The sequence below is a fragment of the Geospiza fortis genome, unplaced genomic scaffold (genome assembly GCF_000277835.1).
Source record: "Geospiza fortis unplaced genomic scaffold, GeoFor_1.0 scaffold23, whole genome shotgun sequence".
Classification (NCBI taxonomy): Eukaryota; Metazoa; Chordata; class Aves; order Passeriformes; family Thraupidae; genus Geospiza; species Geospiza fortis.
In genome coordinates, this window is record NW_005054303.1 from 15,525,689 (window position 1) to 15,546,342 (window position 20,654).

The following is a 20,654-nucleotide window of genomic DNA, read 5'->3' on the forward strand; positions in this document are numbered from 1 at the left end:
TGGATGCTCGGCGAGAGCGGCGAACAGGAGAGGGCTTGTTCGGGAAGAGCGAGGTGGGGGCTGGAGGGAGGAGATGCGGACTCAGCTCCGGGCTCTGGGCTTTGGAGTAAAGACTTTGGTGCTGCTGCTTTCCTCCGCCTGATTTAGGCTGAGAGCGGGGGGAGCGCGGCGAACTCAGCCGTGCTTTGTGCTCCAGAGCGGTGCCCCGGGAATTTTGGGTGCTGAAGGTCGGCTCGAGAATGTGGACAAAAATAAAAAAATAAAATTCCGAGCCCGGGGTGTGCCTGCAGCCCCCGGTGCAGCAGCAGGGCCATTTTGGGGAAGGAGGATGGGAAGGCTGGAGCCTGCAGATTACCCAAAGTGAGCCCCAGCCTGCGAGAGGGAACCTGCTTGGATCTCGCTGCTTTGGAAAAATCGGTTTGTGGGATTTTAACAAGGATTTTGGCCTTTTTTTTTTTTTTCAAGATTTCCAGAGCCTGGCAGCTCTGCTCGCGAGCGTGGTGCTGCCGGGGAGGTGTCTTGCCATGTTAACACTTGTTCCTGGTTCCTGCGCTCCTCTGGGAGCGGGCACAGCTCCAGAGCCTCTCCGTGAGCAAGGTGGCGAGGGGAAGGAAGGAGCAGCCTGGAATCCATCCCTGCTGCTCCCTGTTGATATTCCCAGCCCTGCAGGTGGCTCAGACCCATCCCTCAGGCTCCTCCCTGGCTCATCCCACCTGTCCTTGGCGCGGCTCTCCCAGGGCTGTTTTCCAGCCCTGGATGCTCCCGTGGCTCCGGAAGGTGCTGGAACAGAGCCTGGCACGGCACTGCCCGTGCCCACCCGGGGAGCAGCTCCGCCGCCTTGGAATGCAAAATAAATCCTCAGTTTGTGGATTGTGAGCTCGTTTAAACTCCAGGTTAACGGTGCTGGGCAGCAGCTCCGCAACTTCCCTCTGTTCTGTCGGAATGCTACAGCTGGGATGGAAAACTGGGATCCTAAAGGGAAACTAACTGGGAGAATTGGGAGAACTGGGAGCAGGGCAGGCCCAGCCCACGTTCTGCTTCCTCAGGGGATGGGGGAGAGCAGAGCTGCTGAAATCCTTGGGAATCCGTGCAGTTCCTCAGCTCTCCCTGATTTCCTGGCCAGAGATTGAGAACAACTCGAGATCTGTGCACGTTTCCTCCCCTTTCAGCGGTGCATGACTCGCACTGTTAACAAAGCAGGAAATGTAGGGATTCAGGACATGGTGCTTCTCCTTTCACCCAACTTCCAATTTCCAGAGGGAAAAAACGGCTCAGTGAAGAGGCCGAGGTGGGCATGGAGAGTTTTTAACAGCTCAGCAAAAAATGGGAATTTTGGGAGAGTGGAGAAGGGATTTTTGGGTTTGTTCCTGAGCTGTCTTGGTTGAGGGGCTCACCGGGGACTTGGGGTCTGATTTTGTGCCCTGTGGAGTGAGGAAGAGCCCAGAGAATTCCTGGACAGGAGCCTGGAGAGCCTGAGCTCTTCCAGCACTTCTGGGGTGAGGGCTGGAAAAATCCTGGGAATGGGGGAAGACCTGGCTGGAGTGAGGCTCTGCTGGGGTGACAATCCTGGCAGGGGCAAAGCCAACACTTCCTGACCCAGGGAAGCTGATTCCAAGCGGTGACAGGAATCTGGGAGCAGCTGTGGGATCCCCTGGGTGGGATCAGGGTCACACAGGGGGTGCAGCCCCCTCTGACATCCTGGCTCACTGGGCTGGGATTTATCCACTCCTTTGATGAGATTTTAGGATTTTTTTTTCCATGATTTCAGCTGGAATTAAGCAGGGCAGACCCCCAGGATGTTTTCTGGGAACACCAGGTGTGACCCAGGAGGGGTGTGAGGGTGACAGTGACCCCTCTGTGCCAGCCCCAGCTCCTGCAGGGAACAGGGCTCAGCATTCCGTCTGCAGCCATGGAAAACCTCAGGATGGCTCGGAATTCCTCCTGGAATCACTCATGGAATGAGGAATATCAGAGTCTTCCTGAGGCTCTGCACCAAATCTGGGCGTGCAAAATTTTGGGAGAAGCATCCGCAGCCTTGGGAACAGCGAGGCTTCCAGGAGTTTTCCCATTGGGAAAAATGAGGTTTCCAGGTGTTTTCCCATTGCTGGTTCAAAACACCTGGAATTGAAGGCATTTAAGGTGTTAAATTCCAGGGAACTTGTCCTGGTTGATCCAAGCAGCAAATGTCATCCAACGGCCTCAGCCCCCAGTGCAGCTGCAGGTTTTCCAAAGAAATTTGGATTTGGGCATCCCAAAGCCTGGAGCTGCCCCCTTTTTCCCGGGATCCAGCTGGTGAGGGGCTGCTGGAGCTGCTTGGAGCCCGGGGGAGGTTGGAGCAGGGGCAGATGGTGTCAGGAAAGATCTGGGAAAAATCTGGGAAGGATCTGGGAGAAATCTGGGAAAGATCAGGGAAAGCTCTGGGAATGATTTGGGAAAGATCTGGGAATGATCAGGGAAAGATGAGGGAAAGATCTGATAAAATTATGGGAATGATCTGGGAAAAAAAATCTGGGAAAGATCAGGGAAAGCTCTGGGAATGATTTGGGAAAGATCAGGGAAATATCAGGGAAAGATCTGGGAAAGATCAGGGAAAATTCTGGGAATGACCTGGGAAAGATCTGAGAAGGATCTGGGAAAGATCTGGGATTGTTCAGGGAAAAATCTGGGAATGATCTGGGACTGATCAGGGAAAGATCAGGGAAAATTCTGGGAATGATCTGGGAAAGATGAGGGAAAGATCTGGGAATGATCTGGGAAAGATCTTCCACTCCTACCTCTTTGTGATGCTGGGATAATTCCCCACAGCTCCGATCCCGGAGGGATTTCAGGAGCGCTGCCTTTGGAGCTGGGAGTGGCCTCTGACCTGGCCTTTCCCAACATTTTTACGGATCCAGCGAGTGGATTGGGAGGATGAGGGGCGGGATGGGAAAACGAAATCACTGGGAGGGAGAGCGCTTGGCTCTTCAGAAATGCCGGCTCCTTGTTGGGAAACCTCTGGATGGATCAGAGGGCAGGGAAACCTCTGGATCAGGCAGGGAAAAACCTCTGGATCGGAGGGGAGCGAAACCTATGGATCAGCAGGGAGGGAAAAACCTCTGGATCAGGCAGGGAAAAACCTCTGGATCGGAGGGGAGCGAAACCTATGGAAAGCCTCTGGATCAGCGGGCAAGGAAACCTCTGGATCAGAGAGGAGGGAAACCTCTGGATCAGGCAGGGAAAACTCTGAAACGGAGGGCAGGGAAACCTTTGGATCAGCGGTCCCAGCTGGAGGATATTTCCATGGACTGTACTTCCAGGGGGGATATTTCCCTGGGCGGTATTTCCATGGCGCTGCCGGCCTCGCTGGGTGAATGCCGGCCTTGTCCGGGGCGCTTTAACCCCGCACAATTCCCGACTTTGTGCCAGGGAAGCAGCCCTGGGAACAGGGCAGGGATTATGCGCTGCCGCGGGGGCAGCTGCGCTCCTCCCGCTCCTCCCGCCTGCTCCGGGATCCCGGCGGATCCTTGGGAATTTTAACTCTTCCCTAAACCCCGGACAAGGATCTTCTCCTTCTCCTTCTCCTTCTCCTTCTCCTTCTCCTTCTCCTTCTCCTTCTCCTTCTCCTTCTCCTTCTCCTTCTCCTTCTCCTTCTCCTTCTCCTTCTCCTTCTCCTTCTCCTTCTCCTTCTCCTTCTCCTTCTCCTTCTCCTTCTCCTTCTCCTTCTCCTTCTCCTTCTCCTTCTCCTTCTCCTCATCCTTCTCCTCCTCCTCCTCACGGGGATTTTTGGGATGAGCTTCAGCTCCCAGAGAGGGGAAGAATCCCTGGATAGCCAAGGGATTGGGATCTGCTCCCATGGATGGGGTTGTGGTCAGGGTAAGGAACTGGGAATTCCAGAATTCCAGGAGGGGGAATTCTGTGGGTTCAGGTGTTGGTTGTGGCCCAGGTGGTGATTTGGGGTTCAGGGTGCAAATGTTGAGGTTTCCATCTAATTTAAATTCAGTAAATGTGTGGGATTTAAGCTGAGCCTAAACTTCCCTGAGATTTGGTGATCCTGGGATGTGTGGAGAGCTCCAAGGATCCTCCTGGAATGCTGGGAGCTGCATCCCAGCTCTGCCTCCCATGAAATGTCACCTTTGATTCCACAGGAGGGAAATTTGGACAAAATCTGGCAAGGAAAATCTTAAATCACCAAAAATTAAAATTCCTGGGGCTCAGAAGAGCAAAATCCAGTTAAATTCTGAGCAGTGTGAGGAAGGAAATGGAAATGATTAAAGTTCAGTTCTGTCTTCCACATTCCTCAAAATTATTTGGGATTTTGTCCAGTGAAAAGCTGATTGCTCCCTGTCAGTCCATCTATGGATTATATGGGATTATATGGGATTATATTGTCCATATGTGGGTTATATCCAGGAGTATTCTTGTAGGGAATGGGGTCTCCTGCATTAAATCCCCTTTTTCCAGTGGGAAAATCCCTTTGGGATTTGGGAAGCACTCTCCCTAATCTTGATGGGCTCAGGGACAAAATTTTTATTTCCCGTGTTTTTTATAGCTGGGGAGGATTTTTTTTTTTTTAAGAAAAGGGGGTTTTGGGAGCCTGGTCATATGTTGGATGCTTGGGTTGAAACAGAAAGGAATAAAGTTCAGCTATGTCTTCCACATTCCTCAAAATTATTTGGGATTCCCACCAGTGAAGGGCTGACTGATCCCTGTCAGTCCATATATGGATTATATAGGATTATTATATGGGTTATATCCAGGAGTATTCTTGTAGGGAATGGGGTCTCCTGCATTAAATCCCTTTTTTCCAGTGGGAAAATCCCTTTGGGGTGGGATAATCCCGCTCTCCCTAAGTGAGATTATCAGGGCTCAGGGACAAAATTGTTCACTTCCCATATCTTTTATAACTGGGAGAGAATTTTTTTTTTGGAGAAAGGGGATTTTGGGATCCATCACACACTGGATATTTGGGATGCTGCTGCTCCATCACCCTTCCCTTGATTCCTGACAAATCCCACCCCATCCGCTCCCTGATCTTTTTATGGCCCTTCTTTCCAGTTCCGAGCCCTGTCTGGATCCAGAGGAATTATTTCCTGCCTTTTCCAGAAATAATCTCCTCTCCCAAAATAGCTGGGAACAGAGGGCACTGCCTTGGCTCTTCCCAGATGGATTTTGAATTTTTGGGCTCTTCTGGGGTGAGGAATTTTTCCCAAGATGTGGGATCAGGTTGTCCGTGAGATTCCTCCTTCCATGGAATATTGAAGGGCCACTTGAAATTGCTCACAGGAAAACTTTTTTGTTGGATCTTTGGGAAAGGTTCTTCCCCCAGAGGGTGCTCTGAATATAGGGAATGTCACATTCCCAAGGCTCCCAGAATTCCAGGAATATTTGGAAAATATTTAGAAAATATTTGGAAAATATTCCCAGGGATTTGCAGGGTGGGATTGTTGGGGTGGCTGGGCAGGCTCTGGATGATCCTGGGATAATCAGGCACTTCCAGAGGGATCCTGCAGGGATCTCCCCCCCTGGGAGGGTATGAGGTTTTCCTTGGGATTTCTGGCATCAGGCAGATCCTTGTGAAGGATTTTCCCGAGGATTTTCAGCTGGGAGCCCTTGGGAAGTGATGGGAGCTGGAATGTTCCTGCAGGGATGGTTTGTGTTCCAATCCAACCTTTTGGGAAGGATGATCCAATCTGAGGAACTGATGAAATTCCCAAATCGTGGAATGTTTCTAACAACACCATTTTATCCATCCTCTCCTGCCTTTCTATCCCTTTATCCCATAAATATCACCCCTTTTCCAAGAAAATTATTTGCACACTTTATGACAATCCTTGATAAAAATGGAGCTGGATGCCTGAAAGATTCCTGGATTTCCATAGGATTAAAAAAAAAAAAAAAGAAAAAAAAGGGATTTTTGGCATGCCAACTGTGCCATCCATGGCTTTTTGTGCTGGGAATGGGAAAATGGGAGTGAGGGAGGGAAAAGAATGGGATGGGGGTTGTTCCTTCCCATATTCCCACTGTAGCCCATCCCCTTCCATGGTGGATCCCATGCCAGATATTCCATCAGCAGCTCCCAGACTCCCCCTGAGCTGGAATCTGAGAGAGTTTGCACCTCTGGAATAGGAGTTAGGAATTAAGGGAATATCCCAGGGGAGGGGAGGTTCAGGAATTGGGATCACCCCGGGGTTGGAGGCTGTTTTCCTTGGAAATGGAAACTCTGGATATTGGATTCCCCTCCCATTTTCCTGATTTTTGGCGTTGTTTTGATGGAGCAATCCAGAAATTGGGGAAATGTTACACTGCAAAACTCAAATCCACATGGGAATGTTGCCACGGGAGTTTTTGGGAGAGGTTTAAAGCTGGAATTTGTTCTCCTCGGGCTCAATGTAATTCCCTTTTTTCTGAGCTGTCCCTGCTGTAGGATGAGATGCAGAAAAATGGGAATTATCCCAACTTGCTGCAGCTGGAGCACCTCGTTTACCAACCAGAGCTGCTCCTACTCCCTTTTTTTTTAACTCCTCCCACCTGGAGCTAATCCTGAACATTATTTAAAGCTGGGAGCTTGGGTTAATTCCTGAAAAACCACCTTGGAATGAGCTGGCTGCCCCTGTTCTCCTGCTTCTCCCAATGAAAGCTTTTATTTTTTTATTAAAAAAAATTATTTGCTGGAGAGGAGAGGGAAAGGTGGGTGGGAATTCCAGGCTTTTCCTGGATGTGGAATTCTAAATAAATTAGGGAGGGAATTTCTTTGCTGCGCTCCAGGTTTTTCTGTGGGATTTGAGTGAAGGTCCTGGAGCAGCTTTTGTGGGGCTGGAGGGGGGTTCTGCTCCCAGGGCTGCCTCTGGATTGATGGAATTGATGGAATTCCAGGGAGAAAAAAGAAGTTTTAAGGAATTTGGGGTCTCTGGGATGAGGTTGATTTCAGATTTTTGAGGTTGAACCTAAGGTGAGAGATGTGGGCTTTGGGATAAATTGTGATTTTAAAGAATTATCCCAAGTGATCAGAGAGTTTTGGAAAATCCAGTGTTTTCCTAGAAAATGAAATTCAATTCCAAGTAAATTCAAACAGGGATAGGGAGGGGGTTGCCTTGTTGTGCTCCATTTTTGGGGTTTTTTTTTTGGGGATAAAGGTCCTGAAGCAGCTTTTTAAAGGAATTTGGGGTGTCTGGGATGTGGTTAATTGAGGATTTCAGATGTTGAACCTAATGGGCAAAACTGTGGGCTTTGGGATAAATTGTGATTTCCAAGAGTTATCCCAGGTGAGCTTCGGAAAATCCAGCGCTTTTCCAGGGTATCCCGTGTGGATTGAGTGTATTCCAAGAAATGTGGGAGAAAAAGGAGATTTTAAGGAATTTGGGGTCTCTGGGATGAGGCTGATTTAGGATTTCTGATGGTGAACTTAATGGGTAAAATCACAGTCTTTGGGGTAAATTGTGATTTCCAAGAGTTATCCCAGGTGAGTTTTGGAAAATCCATTGTTTTCCTAGGAAAAGAAATTAAATTCCAAATAAATGATGACAGGGAGGGGAATTCCCTTGTTGTTCTTCATTTTTGGTTTTTTTTTTGTGTTTTTTTTTTTTTTCCGGGCTAAAGGTCCTGGAGCAGCTTTTTAAAGGAATTTGGGGTCTCTGGGATGTGGTTAATTTAGGATTTCTGATGTTGGCCCTAATGGGCAAAATTGTGGGCTTTGGGATAAATTATGATTTCCAAGAGTTATCCCAGGTGACCAGAAAAAAATCACCTGGAAAAATGGGAATGTGCTGGGAACTTTTCTGCTTTGGGCATTTGGTGTTTTGATTTCCCTGCACAAGTTCTGTGCTATAAAACAGAAGAGAACTTTCAAAACTGAGGGGTTTTGCTTCAAAGCTGTCACAACACCGAGATGTTTTCCAGTTATTCAAAAATCAGGAATTCATGGGATATGTCAGCCTTTGGAATCCGTCCTTTTTCCTGCTGGAACAAAAGTTGGGTGGGAGGAGAGGGAAGGATGCAGCCACATCTTGGGTGGGTGAGGAAGGAGCTGCTCCCCAATCCAACGGGAGAAATCCTGGATTTTTCCAGCAATTCCTGTTTTTTTTTAAACCAGGCTGTGGATGTGCCATGGTCGGGAAGGGAGATGGAGGTCTTTGGAATGATTTATTTGAGATCAGCAAGGCTGGGTTTGCTCCTTGGCCTGGTTCCTGATCCCAGCTTGGCTCTATTAAAATTAAATTTGTTGTATTTTGACACCAATTAATTGATTAATAGCTAATTAATGTCACCTGGCTAACGGAGCTGGAATTGTTGGGATTTTCCTGTTCAGGGCTAGGAGCTGGATTTGATCCTTGTGGGGTCTTGGCCGGAGGTTCCTGATCCCAGCTGGGCTCTATCAGCCCTTGTATTGGGACACCAATTAACTGATCATTAGTTAATTAGTTGCATCTGGCTGTGGGTGCTGATGGAGCTGGAATTCCTGGGATTTTCCTGTTCAGGGCCAAGGGCTGGATTTGATCCTTGTGGGATCTGTTCCTGATCCCACCTGGGCTCTAGCAAACCTAAATTTGTTGGTTTGGGACACCAATTAATTGATTACCAGTTAATTAATGTCACGTGGCTGTAGGTACTAGTGGAGCTGGAATGTTGGGATTTTTCTGAGCTGGGCCAGGGGTTGGATTTGATCCTTGTGGGATTTTTGACCAGAGGTTCCTGATCCCAGCTGGGCTCTATTACAAATAAATTTGTTGTATTTGGATGCAAATTAATTTATCATTAATTAATTAGTTGCAGCTGGCTGTAGGTGCTGATGGAGCTGGAATTTTTGGGATTCTCCTGAGCAGGGCCAGGGGTTGGATTTGATCCTTGTGGGATTTTTGACCAGAGGTTCCTGGGCTCTATCAGCCCTTGTATTGGGACACCAATTAATTAATTATCAGCTGATTAATGTCACCTGGCTGATGGAGCTGGATTTGTTGGGATTTTCCATTGCAGGGCCAGGAGCTGGATTTGATCCTTGTGGGATCTTTGACCAGAGGTTCCTGGGCTCTATCAGCCCTTCTATTGGGACACCAATTAACTGATTGTTAGTTAATTAGTTACACCTGGCTGTGGGTGCTGATGGAGCTGGGACAGGAGCTGGATTTGATCCTTGTGGGATCTTTGACCAGAGGTTCCTGATCCCACCTGGGCTCTATCAAACCTAAATTTGTTGTATTGGGACACCAATTAATTAATTATCAGCTGATTAATGTCACTTGGCTGATGGAGCTGGATTTGTTGGGATTTTCCAGTGCAAGGCCAGGAGCTGGATTTGATCCTTGTGGGATATTTGACCAGAGGTTCCTGATCCCACCTGGGCTCTATCAAACCTAAATTTGTTGTATTGGAATACCAATTAATTCATTATCAGTTAATTAGTTGCATCTTGCTGCGGGTGCTGATAGAACTGGAATTCCTGAGATTCTCCTGAGCAGGGCCAGGGGTTGGATTTAATCCTTGGGGGATTTTTGACCAGAGGTTCCTGGGCTCTATCAGCCCTTCTATTGGGACACCAATTAATTAATTATCAGCTGATTAATGTCACTTGGCTGATGGAGCTGGATTTGTTGGGATTTTCCAGTGCAAGGCCAGGAGCTGGATTTGATCCTTGTGGGGTCTTTGACCAGAGGTTCCTGATCCCACCTGGGCTCTATCAAACCTAAATTTGTTGTATTGGGACACCAATTAATTGATCATTAGTTAATTATTTGCACCTGGCTGTGAGTGCTGATAGAACTGGAATTTTTGGGATTGCCAGGAGTTGGATTTGATCCTTGTAGGTTCTTTGCACCTTGGGCTATTCCATGGATGGTTTGTGGCAGCAGAAAATGGGACAGAAATGATGAATTAAGAGATTTTTTCCAGATTTATGGGGTGGGATTGACCCTGGGCTGGTATCCATGGGTTCCTGGGAACATCCAGGCAGTGCCAGCTCTTTTCCAAGGGCAGAATTCCACACACCAGCAGATCCCAGCAATCTGTGCTCAGCCAGGCTGAAAAGCCTTGAAAGAATAAAATATGAGGGGAAAAAAATCCCCCCGGAATGGTTTGGGTTGGAAAGGACCTTAAATCCCATCCCATTCCCACAGACAGGGAAGCTTCTCCCTATCCCAGGCTGCTCCAAGCTCCACGAGCACTAATTGGATCTCGTTAGTTTAATTAAACTCTTTTTGCCTCATAGCAAAGCTTAGCTTTACCTCAGGTACCAAAACCCCCGGAATTCTCCTGCTGGGATCCCAATCCTGAGAAAAAGAACATTTTTTGCCCACAGCTACTCCGTGCTCCAAAAAAAAAAAAACCCTCAAAATTCTGGGTTTTTTAGAAGTGCAGTGTCAATAGCCTGGAACCAAACTCCCACCTGGGGAAATCCAATGGGATTTCTCCTCTGGGTTTTCCCTCCTCCCCCAAGAGCCCTTTCCTGGATGTGCTGAGGGGAGGCTGCTCCTGAATATTTTTTTAGGGTTTGTGGGAAATTGTAGGAATGATACAACACCAACCCAGGGTAAATCCCACCCCATAAATCTGGAAAAAAAAACTTCTTAGTTAATCATTTCAGTCCCATTTTCTGCTGGCACAAACTGTTCATGGAATATCCCAAGGTTCAAAGAACCCATGAGGATCAAATCTGACTCCTGGCAATCCCAAAATTGTAGGAATTTAGGCAGGCCTTAAATGAGGGGGTTTGAGGAATAAATGGGATCCTTCCTTTTTTGTGTTTGCTGGGAAAGCTGTGGGATTCTTCACTCCTGGGTGGGATTTTCCAGCTGATTTTTTTTTTTTGGGGGAGAAATGGAGGTTCCATGTGCTCTGCATGAGCTGTTTGGAGATGTGTGAATGGGAAAACTGGGACAGGATGGGATAAACTGGTGAACCCTGGATAACCAATGAACCCTTTCCTTATCCAGACTCTGCAGATGGAGATTTGGTCGGGAAAAATCAGGGGTGTGGGAGAATCCAGGTCTGGATAAGGTGTGGAGTGCCAGGAGCCAGGGAATGGCTCCCAGTGCCAGAGGGCAGGGATGGATGGGGAATTGGGAATTCCTGGCTGGGCTGGAATTGCCAGAGCAGCTGTGGCTGCCCCTGAATCCCTGGCAGTGCCCAAGGCCAGGCTGGATGGGATTGGAGCTGGGACAGCGGGAGCTGTCCCTGGATTGGAATGGGATGAGCCTTTCCAGGCTTATTGGATGTCCTCAAAGTCCCGATCCAAAGGAATACCAATGGAATTTTGATGTTTTCTCAGCCTGGAAAGTCCTCACTGGACTCACACTGGGAGGCCTCAGGGTGATTTGGTGGTCCCTGAGCTGTGCTGATGGATTGGGAATGGTTGGGTGTGATGGTGTTCGTAGGGGTCCGAGGATGAGGGAAGAGACAAGGATCTGACTCCATGTTTCAGGAGGTTTGATTTATTATTTTATGATATATGTTGTATTAAAACTATGCTAAAAGAATAGAAGAAAGGATTTCATCAGAAGGCTGGCTAAGAATAGAAAGGAATGATAACAAAGGTTTGTGGCTCAGGCTCTCTGTCCAAGCCGGCTGGGCTGTGATTGGCCATTAATTAGAAACAACCCCCTGAGCCCAATCACAGATGCACCTGTTGCATTCCACAGCAGCAGATAACCATTGTTTACATTTTGTTCCTGAGGCCTCTCTGCTTCTCAGGAGACAAATCCTAAGGAAAAGATTTTTCAAAAAATATCGTGGCTACAGTTGGGAATTTCCTCTGCTCCAGGTCCTTGCATTGATCTTTTATTGTTATGGAAAATGTTATCAGGATCCTTTGAGAAAATTGGGAATGAGGTGGTGTTTTTGGATTGGCAAAATGGGGGAAAGTTTGAGAGGACTTTGGGATTCATTTCAGCTGGAATGGGAAGAGGAGTTGGGAGATGGAGATTTGTGGAGCTGGGAATGGGAATGATTCCATGGAGAGGGCCTGAGGACAAGGGATGGAGGGACAGGAGCCAGGGAATGGCTCCCAGTGCCAGAGGGCAGGGATGGATGGGAGATTGGGAATTGGGAATTCCTGGCTGGGCTGGAATTGCCAGAGCAGCTGTGGCTGCCCTTGGATCCCTGGCAGTGCCCAAGACCAGGCTGGACACTGGGGCACCCTGGGACAGTGGGAGCGCTGGGGCTGGAATGGGATGTTGTGGATTCTCCTGCAGGAAGTTTGGTTGCTGCTCCCAAACTTTGCCAAACACCTCCAACATTCCTAAAGGATCTCATCCCTGGAATTCCTCCGAGCCTGGTGTAAAAATGTTTCTTTTTGGAGTTCATTTGGGATCAGCTCCTGGAAGTTTGTGTCCAGCTGGGGTTTGAGCTCTGCTCCAGGGAACAGGGACAGGAGGAGAGGGAATGGCCTCAGGCTGGGCCAGGGCAGCTCAGGGTGGGCACAGCAGGCATTTCCCCATGGAAAGGGGGCTCAGGCCTTGGCACTGCCCAGGGAGAGTTGGAGGGATTTCAAGCCCTGTGGCACCTGGGGACAGGGGTCAGTGGTGGCCTTGGAAGTGCTGGGAACAGTTGGATCTTGGGGGGCTGTTCCCACCTTAATGATTCCAAGTGGGAACAAAATCCTGGGTGGAATCACAATCCCCTCAGGGATTTCTCTCCAGGAACGTTTGGAGTTTCCAGCCCCTCCCTGAGAGTGGGAATTGCATTTTCCCTCTTCATACAATTCCTTCTTTCATTAACTCCTCATTGTGAGGTTATTCCACACCCAAATCTTCCTAAAATCCCCCAAAAACTGCCCAAACCCGGGATTTTCATGGATCAGCTGGAATCAAGGGGTTTTTATGCATGGACCTGGATTTTCTGGATGCTCCAGAGGTGGGTGTTCACAGCCAGGGAAACTCAGGATTCCTGGAGCATTAAAACCCTCAACTTGTGGGAAGAGAAAGGGAATTCCCAAATTTAACAGGAGGATGTTAAATGGGAATATTTCTGCTGGGAATGGGATGGGAGAAATGGAGAATTCCAAGGAATGAAGACCTTTGGCAGGGAGTGAAAATTAAAGCTGTTTTCCTTCTTTTTTTCCCCCCTTGGATCCAGCTTTCCTTGGCCTCCAAAGCCTTTAGGGTGGGTTTGTGCATCACCTGGCCCAGTTGGGATCTCAGCTCCTGGCACAGATTCCAAGGATTTCTGGCCATGGAAATAATAATAATCATCATTAATTAGCATGTCCTGAGGAAGCTGCCATGCTTCGATTGAGTTTAAGAGGGGGAGGGGAAATCCCAGCAAAAGGAGAGAGATTATTAATTACTGTAAGAAGCATTAAAGGATCGTTTGGATTTCATGGAAAGTTCAGATCTGATCCCAGGAGCTCTTTTTAGTGGGAATTCCATCAGATCTGAGCTGCCCAACTCCAGGGGCATTTCCAGGAGGTGCTGGGAAATAATTCCCACTTTTATTTCAGGGAAAAATGCCCAGAAATTGGGAATTTAAAGAAAAAATGGCAGGGTTTGTCATCATGGTGCCTTTTTAAATGGGGAGGGGAAAATGAGGATTGTGGAGAAATGAAGTGGGAATCAAAGGATGGTGCTGCCTAAATTTTCCTTGGAATTCTCCTCGGTGCATCCAAGAAATCCAAATAAATCCTTTCAAACTCGAGTAGAAGGAGAGGTGGGAATCTGAATTGGGTGCTGGGTGGTTGGTTCTGAGGCTATTCCCTAATTATATTATGGAAAAATGGAATTATTTTAGAATCCCAGAATTGTTTGGATTGGAAGGGAGCTCGAGGCTCATCCCTGCTCTGCCCAGGGACACTTCCACTATCCCAGGCTGTTCCAATCCTATCCAACATTTCTTTTTCCAGGGAAAAATCGGTTGTTTTTTTTTTTTTTTTCCATGATTTTGTAATTTGACAGAATCTTTTGCCTGTGGAAAAACCTTCTTGGATTTTCCCTCCTCTGGGCACCTCTGTGGGATTTGGGGTGTGACTGGAAGAGTTTGGGGCTTTAGAGAGTCAAAAAGTGTTGAAAATTGGGCAAGGATAAGGAAAACATCCCAGGGGCATCCACACTTAATACTGGAGGAATTCCAGGGGCTCTAAAAGGATGAAAGGAAAAAAACCCAAAAACTCTAAACCAAAGCTGGCAGAGCAGCTGTGGTGTGGATTTTTTGGGATCTCTTCCCTGATCCCAGCAAGCTAAAATAGATCTGGGACATGTCAGGAAATAATTCCCTTTGGGATTTGCTTTTGGAGTTTCATTTTAGGCTCAGTCTGGAATTTCCTCTCATCCCCTGGCTCTCAGGGTGGGGTTTTGCTCCCCTCTGAGGGTTTTAGGGATATTTTTGAGGAATTTCGCTCTGTGGGCTGGCCTGGATTTAAATTTGGGTCCCATCCACAACCAAAGCACCCCCCAGACCCCTCATCCCTGCAGGAAGCAGCTCTGCCTCAGCAAAAGTGATAGGAAAATTAATCGCTGATTATTTTCTAGGAAAAATCATTCCTCTTAGAATCAATCCACGTGACAATTAATGGGGACATTGTAGGAGCCTGAATGAGGGATGTGGGACGCCAGGGGCTCTCCCAAATGCAGTTTATTGTATCCAAGGTGTCCCAGCAGCCCAGGGCCGTGGGTGACAGAGCTGTGCCCACAGCTGCCAGCTCCAGCTGCAGGCAGGCCTGCACACCCTTAGTTTAGGTCACAATGCATTATAGACTTTTCTGTGCTGAGCATCTTCATACAGCAGAACCAATCTGCACCTTAACTTTTACCTATAGCCCATCATAGCTGCTGTAATTACCATATTCATGTTACTGCTCTCCAGTCACTAAAAGTCAGTACATCACAGTTTAAGCTAGAAGTTGTTTTTCAGTTTTCCTGCAGTGGAAAATTCTGAGACCTTTTTTCTACTTGCCACATTTGCTGCCTTGTTTGCCTGTGCTCTCTTTGTGCTTAGTACAAACATCTTCTTGTTTGGGGTGGGTTTATCCTTTGCTCTGAGCCATAAAAACCCCTTCTAACCAACACACCCTTTGCCTCCTTGGTTATCCAGTAAGGCTGGCTCAGCAATTCTTTTCTTCTAGATCAAAACTTGCTCCCATCTCTATTCCTTCATCAGGTTCTACATTCAAAAATCTTTCTGCCAAGCACCCATATCTGTGAGACTTTCTTGTCAAACTTCCATCCTTCCCAACAGACATTAAACAACCACTGCCAGAAGTTCTGTTGTCCCACCCAGCAGCTCTCCCAAAGCTCCTCCTCCCCCAAACATCCCAGCCCAGCAGGAGCTCTGATGCCGTTTTCCAGCATCCTGCCCTCCCTGGTTTCCACTCATTCCCATAAATATGTTTGGGGCATTCCTTCTCTCCCAGCACATGGAATAACCAGAGATATTTGGATAATCCTGAGGGAGGGATGATTTTTTTGAGAGTTGGAGGGGACCTTAAATCCCATCCTGGATGGGCAGGGACACCTCCCACTGTCCCAGGGTGTCCCAATGTCCAGCCTGGCCTTGGGCACTGCCAGGGATCCAGGGGCAGCCACAGCTGCTCTGGCAATTCCAGCCCAGCCAGGAATTCCCAATTCCCAATCTCCCATCCATCCCTGCCCTCTGGCACTGGCAGCCATTCCCTGTGTCCTGTCCCTCCATCCCTTGTCCCCAGTCCCTCTCCAGCTCTCCTGGAGCCCCTTCAGGCCCTGCCAGGGGCTCTGAGCTCTCCCTGGATTCTTCTCTTTTCCAGGGGAACATTCCCAGCTCTTGGACTCCTCTCGAGTCGTTCCAGCAGCTTAAAAAAATCCTTTATACCCACCAAAAATTCTTATTTATTTTTTATAACTAGTAAAAAAAATATATAATAGCATTTACCCATTAAAAATACATCGTTCCCATATCCAAGGGCGTCAGACCAAAATAAACAGGAGAAGGTTTATCCAACTTTTTTCCCCCTCCTTTGGATCATGAGGGCCGAGTTCAGCTCTGGTTTTATTTTATTTTAATTTAATTTATCCTGAATAATTAATTCCTGTGGAAACAGCTCTTGGATAAAACTATATCTGAGAAAAGGGGGAAAAAGCTTGGAGAACTGTAAGGTTTCCCCTATTAAAATGTTGTTGTCATCCCAATATTTTCATTTGGGGTTTTGCATATTTAATGAAGTGATTAAAGCAAAGAACAACAAGATAAATATTTTGGATTGAGTAAAAACACCCCAAATGTTGATATTTCAACAAAATCTGAGACCCAGCAGTGAAAACAAAATCTCTTTGCTTCCTCTTGGCTTAAATAATTTTTCCCCCTCTCATTTTGGTGAGTGAACAACAATAAAAAAAAAAAAAATCATTGTTTGCTCAGAAGTGGGTCAAAAAGAGATTAAATGAAATTATTTCTGGGCCATCCAGTGGCAGCAGGAAGAGCTGGAAGTCCTTCTCCTGCAGAACTCCAATTGTTTAATTCCTTTAATGTGGATCTGGGATTGGGGGTCGGGAAGGGGAGATTTGTAGGAATTCACGAGAAATTGCCTGGAAAGGTGGGAACTGCCCAGGGAGGGTTGCAGTGCCCATCCCTGCAGGTGTCCCCTGGAGGTGGCACTCAGAGCTCTGGGCTGGGGACAAGGTGGGCATTGGGCACAGCTGGGACTCTGATCTTGGAGCTCTTTTCCAGCCTCAGGGATTCTGTGAGGTTTAGATTGGATATCTGGGAAAATTTCTTCCCTAAAAGGGTTCCCCAGCCCTGGCACAGGTACAGGGTGGAGTCCCCATGCCTGGAGGGATTTCAAATCCCTGTGGATGTGGCACCTGGGGACACGGGGCAGTGGTGGCCTTGGCAGGGCTGGGGAATGGTTGGATGAACTTTGAGGTCTTTTCCAACCTCCATGATTCCATGAATATCTGTCCTCTGGTTTGAGTCCCCATCCCTGGAGGTGCCCAAGGGATTCCTGGGGGTGGCACTCAGAGCTCTGGGCTGGGGACACGGTGGGCATTGGGCACAGCTGGGATTTGGTAATCCTGGAGGGATTTTCCAAGCTCAGAGATTTTGGGATTACAAACTCAGGCTGGATGGGACATGTGGCTGTGGGGCGGAAGGAGCAACCCCAGACCTGCTGGAGTTCAGCACGTGCAGCTGGAGGAACCTGGTGGTGCTTCCGCTGTGCCCAGAATGTCACTCCATACAATCATGGGATGGGTGGGATTGGGAAGAGACTTGGAAAGGTCATCCAGGGACCAAGCAGGGACACCTCTCACTGTCCCAGGTGCATCCAAGTGCTTTCCAACCTGGCCTTGGGTGCTGCTGGGGATCCAGAGGCTGCTCTGGGCAATTCCAGCTCACCCAGGAATTCCCAATTCCCAATCTCCCATCCATCCCTGCCCTCTGGCACTGGGAGCCATTCCCTGGCTCCTGTCCCTCCATCCCTTGTCCCCAGTCCCTCTCCAGCTCTCCTGGAGCCCCTTCAGGCCCTGCCAGGGGCTCTGAGCTCTGCCTGGAGCTTCTCCTCTCCAGAGGAACATTCCCAGCTCTCCCAGCCTGGCTCCAGCCCTGGAGCAGCTCCATGGGTTCCTCTGGATCACTCCAGCAGCTCCATGTTGAGGGGGGCAGAATTCCCCCTTTCCCTTTTCCCACACTGTGGGATCAGCCCAGGGAATCGGGAATTTCAGTCTGAGGCACTTCCAGCACCTCCAATCCTTCTCCTCATCCCTGAGCCATTTTCCAGCTCATCCCGATTTTAGGGAATGATCTGCTTTGGCACTTCCAGCCCCTTCCACAGCAACCTAGAGGAAAACCTGGATTTTTCCATGCAGGGAGTGAAGGTTTGGCCACATCCCAGCCTTGCCCCAGCATGGATGTTCTCCAAGCTTTCCCTGTTCCTCCCAGATAAGTTGGAACACAAATGGAGCCGTGGGGAAGGGTTGGGAGCTTTTTTGGGATGGCAACTTCCATGTGGAGGATTTATAAACAGCCTGTTTTCCTTAAGGAACAATCATCCTCCCTTTCTTGGGATATTTATGGGGTTTTTTGCATCCAATGGCTCTGGCTGATTTGTGGCAAGAGGAAAATCCAATCAAATCCCAACTTTTGTGGATGAAGCGATGGATCTGTCTCCTTGGAATGCTGCATTCCTGTTTTTTTTCCCCTAAAGGAGACCTTGGCACTGCTCGGGTTTTTTACAGCAGAACCAATCCCAGATATTTTGGGAATGAGCCTGGAAATGTTTGGAGGATCTCAGATCCTGACTAGAATGCTGAGTGTGGCATTAATCCTCATCTTTCCTTAGGAATGTGCTCTTGTGTCTGTGCTGGGAGAAGAACAGGGATTATGGATCAGGATCATGCTTAAAAAGTGGGAAAAAATTCCAATTCCCTTTTTCTGTGCCTGTTTCATTCCCCTTTGCAGCCAAGGACTTCCAATCAAATGAAGAGATGGATTTGTGTCTCCCTGCAATGCTGCATTCCCATTTTTTTCCTAAAAAATGGGCACTGCTGGGCTCTTGTACAGCAGAACCAATCCCAGGTATTTTGGGGATGAGCCTGGAAATGTTTGGAAGATCTCAGATCCTTACTGGAATGCTGAATCCGGCATTAGTCCTCATCTTTGCTTAGGAATGTGCTCTTGTGTCTGTGCTGGGATAAGAGCAGGGATTATGGATCAGGATCATACTTGAAAAGTAGGGAAAAAATTCCCTTTTCCCGTGTCATTCTCCTTTGCAGCCAAGGACTTCCAATCAAATCCCAACTTTTGTGGATGAAGGGATGGATCTGTGTCTCCTTGGAATGCTGCATTCCCATTTTTTCCCTAAAAAATGGGCACTGCTGGACTCTTGTACAGCAGAACCAATCCCATTTATTTTGGGGATGAGCCTGGAATTGTTTGGAAGATCTCAGATCCTTACTGGAATGCTGAATCCGGCATTAATCCTCATCTTTCCTTTGGAATGTGTTCCTGTATCCGTGCTGGGAGATCAGCAATTTTCCACAGATTGTGGGGGTTGCTGGGAATTGTGAATTTGTGTTGGATCAGGAGTGTGTGGTTTATTCCAAATTACTTTCTGCAGGGATTATGGATCAGGGTAACACTTAAAAATTGGGAAAGAATTCCCTTTTTTCCCTGCCTGTCTCATTCCCCTTTGCACCCAAGGATTTCCGTGCCTGGGGGAAATGGACAGAAAACAATTCCTCCCCTTTCAGTGGAGCTGGGAATGTGGGTCTGGGCTGCAGGCAGTGTCTCCTGTGAATATTCAACTTCCCTAAATCCATGAATTCTCCAGGATTTCTGTTCCTGGGAGTATTTAATTTCATTTTTCCCATCAAATTTGGGATTTCTCCCTCAGCCCCAGCCACGCTCTCTCTCAAAAGCTTTCTTAGGAGCTCTTTTACATGGATTTATCCATCCAAACTTTTTCATCCAAGCAGGAAAACCAGGAGGTGCAACCAGAACCTCTCCCCCACAAATTCCCCATGTTGCTCATTCCCAGATTTCCAAACACAAAACCCAATCCAAGCCCTGAGGTGTTCCAGGAGAGGGAGCTGAGAAAATGAGATTGAGCCCCAAGCGACCGCCCGACCTCTTCTCATCCCTCCAAATCCAGGGTGGAATGGCTCTAATCCACAGTTTTAATGGAATTTTCCCCTGGAGACCCCACGAGGAGCCACTTTTCCCTCTCCCGATTGCCACCAGCAGGGCCAGGGCTGCTGATGCTGCAGAAATGCTTCATTAACCACTGGAAGTTTAATTGCTCCTGAAGCACCGGCTGCATTCCCAGATTTCCCTGCAGCCTGGATGATCCATGTGCTGTTCCCACCAAAATGCACTGTGGGGGCGCTTGGAGTCATTTGGCCCAAATTCCAGAGTGGTCCATTTGGTGCTGAATTCCCAAAATTCTGCTGGAGCTCTGAGTTCCCATGCCCAAATTCCAGAGTGGCCCATTTGGTGCTGAATTCCCCATTTTTTTCTGCTGGAGCTCTGAGTTTCTATGCCCAAATTCCAGACTTGTCCATTTGGTGCTGAATTCCCAAATTTTTTTGCTGGCATTCCAAGTTCCCATGCCCAAATTCCTGACTGGCCCATTTGGTGCTGAATTCCCAGATTTTTTTTGCTGGAGCTCTGAGTTCCCTGGCAGCCAAATTGTTCCTCCTTGGCAGAGGAATGAGAGACCTGGGAGTTTTGAAAGTGCAAATTTGGATTGTTGGAATATTCCAGGGAACCAAGTCATGGGGAGATGATTAAGGAATTCTGGGAATTCAAAGTGGGATTGGAGTTTTTAGCTCTGGGATGAGGGTGTGCTCTGAGTTCGTGGGGCTGCTCCATTAGAAATCCTGATTTTTTTCTTGGCTAAAGCAGCTGGGAATGGAGCCCAGATTGATTTATTCCAATGGCAAAAGGAGTTCATGATCCAGGTTTTTTTTTTTTGTTGCGGCTTTAATTTGGTGGAGTGATAATCAATCCTGATTCCAAGGATTTGTGCCCTTGGAGGTGACCTGGTGTGAGTGAGCAAATGATCCTGGGAATGTCAATGAAGTCAGCTTTGATCCTGAGGTGGTGCAGTGTTCCCTAACACCTGGACAGCGTGGAAAAATGGAATAAACTTCAGGATTTGAAGAGGTTTCTCACATGGAGCCAGGCTGGGAGAGCTGGGAATGTTCCCCTGAAGAGGAGAAGGCCCCAGGGAGAGCTCAGAGCCCCTGGCAGGGCCTGAAGGGGCTCCAGGAGAGCTGGAGAGGGAC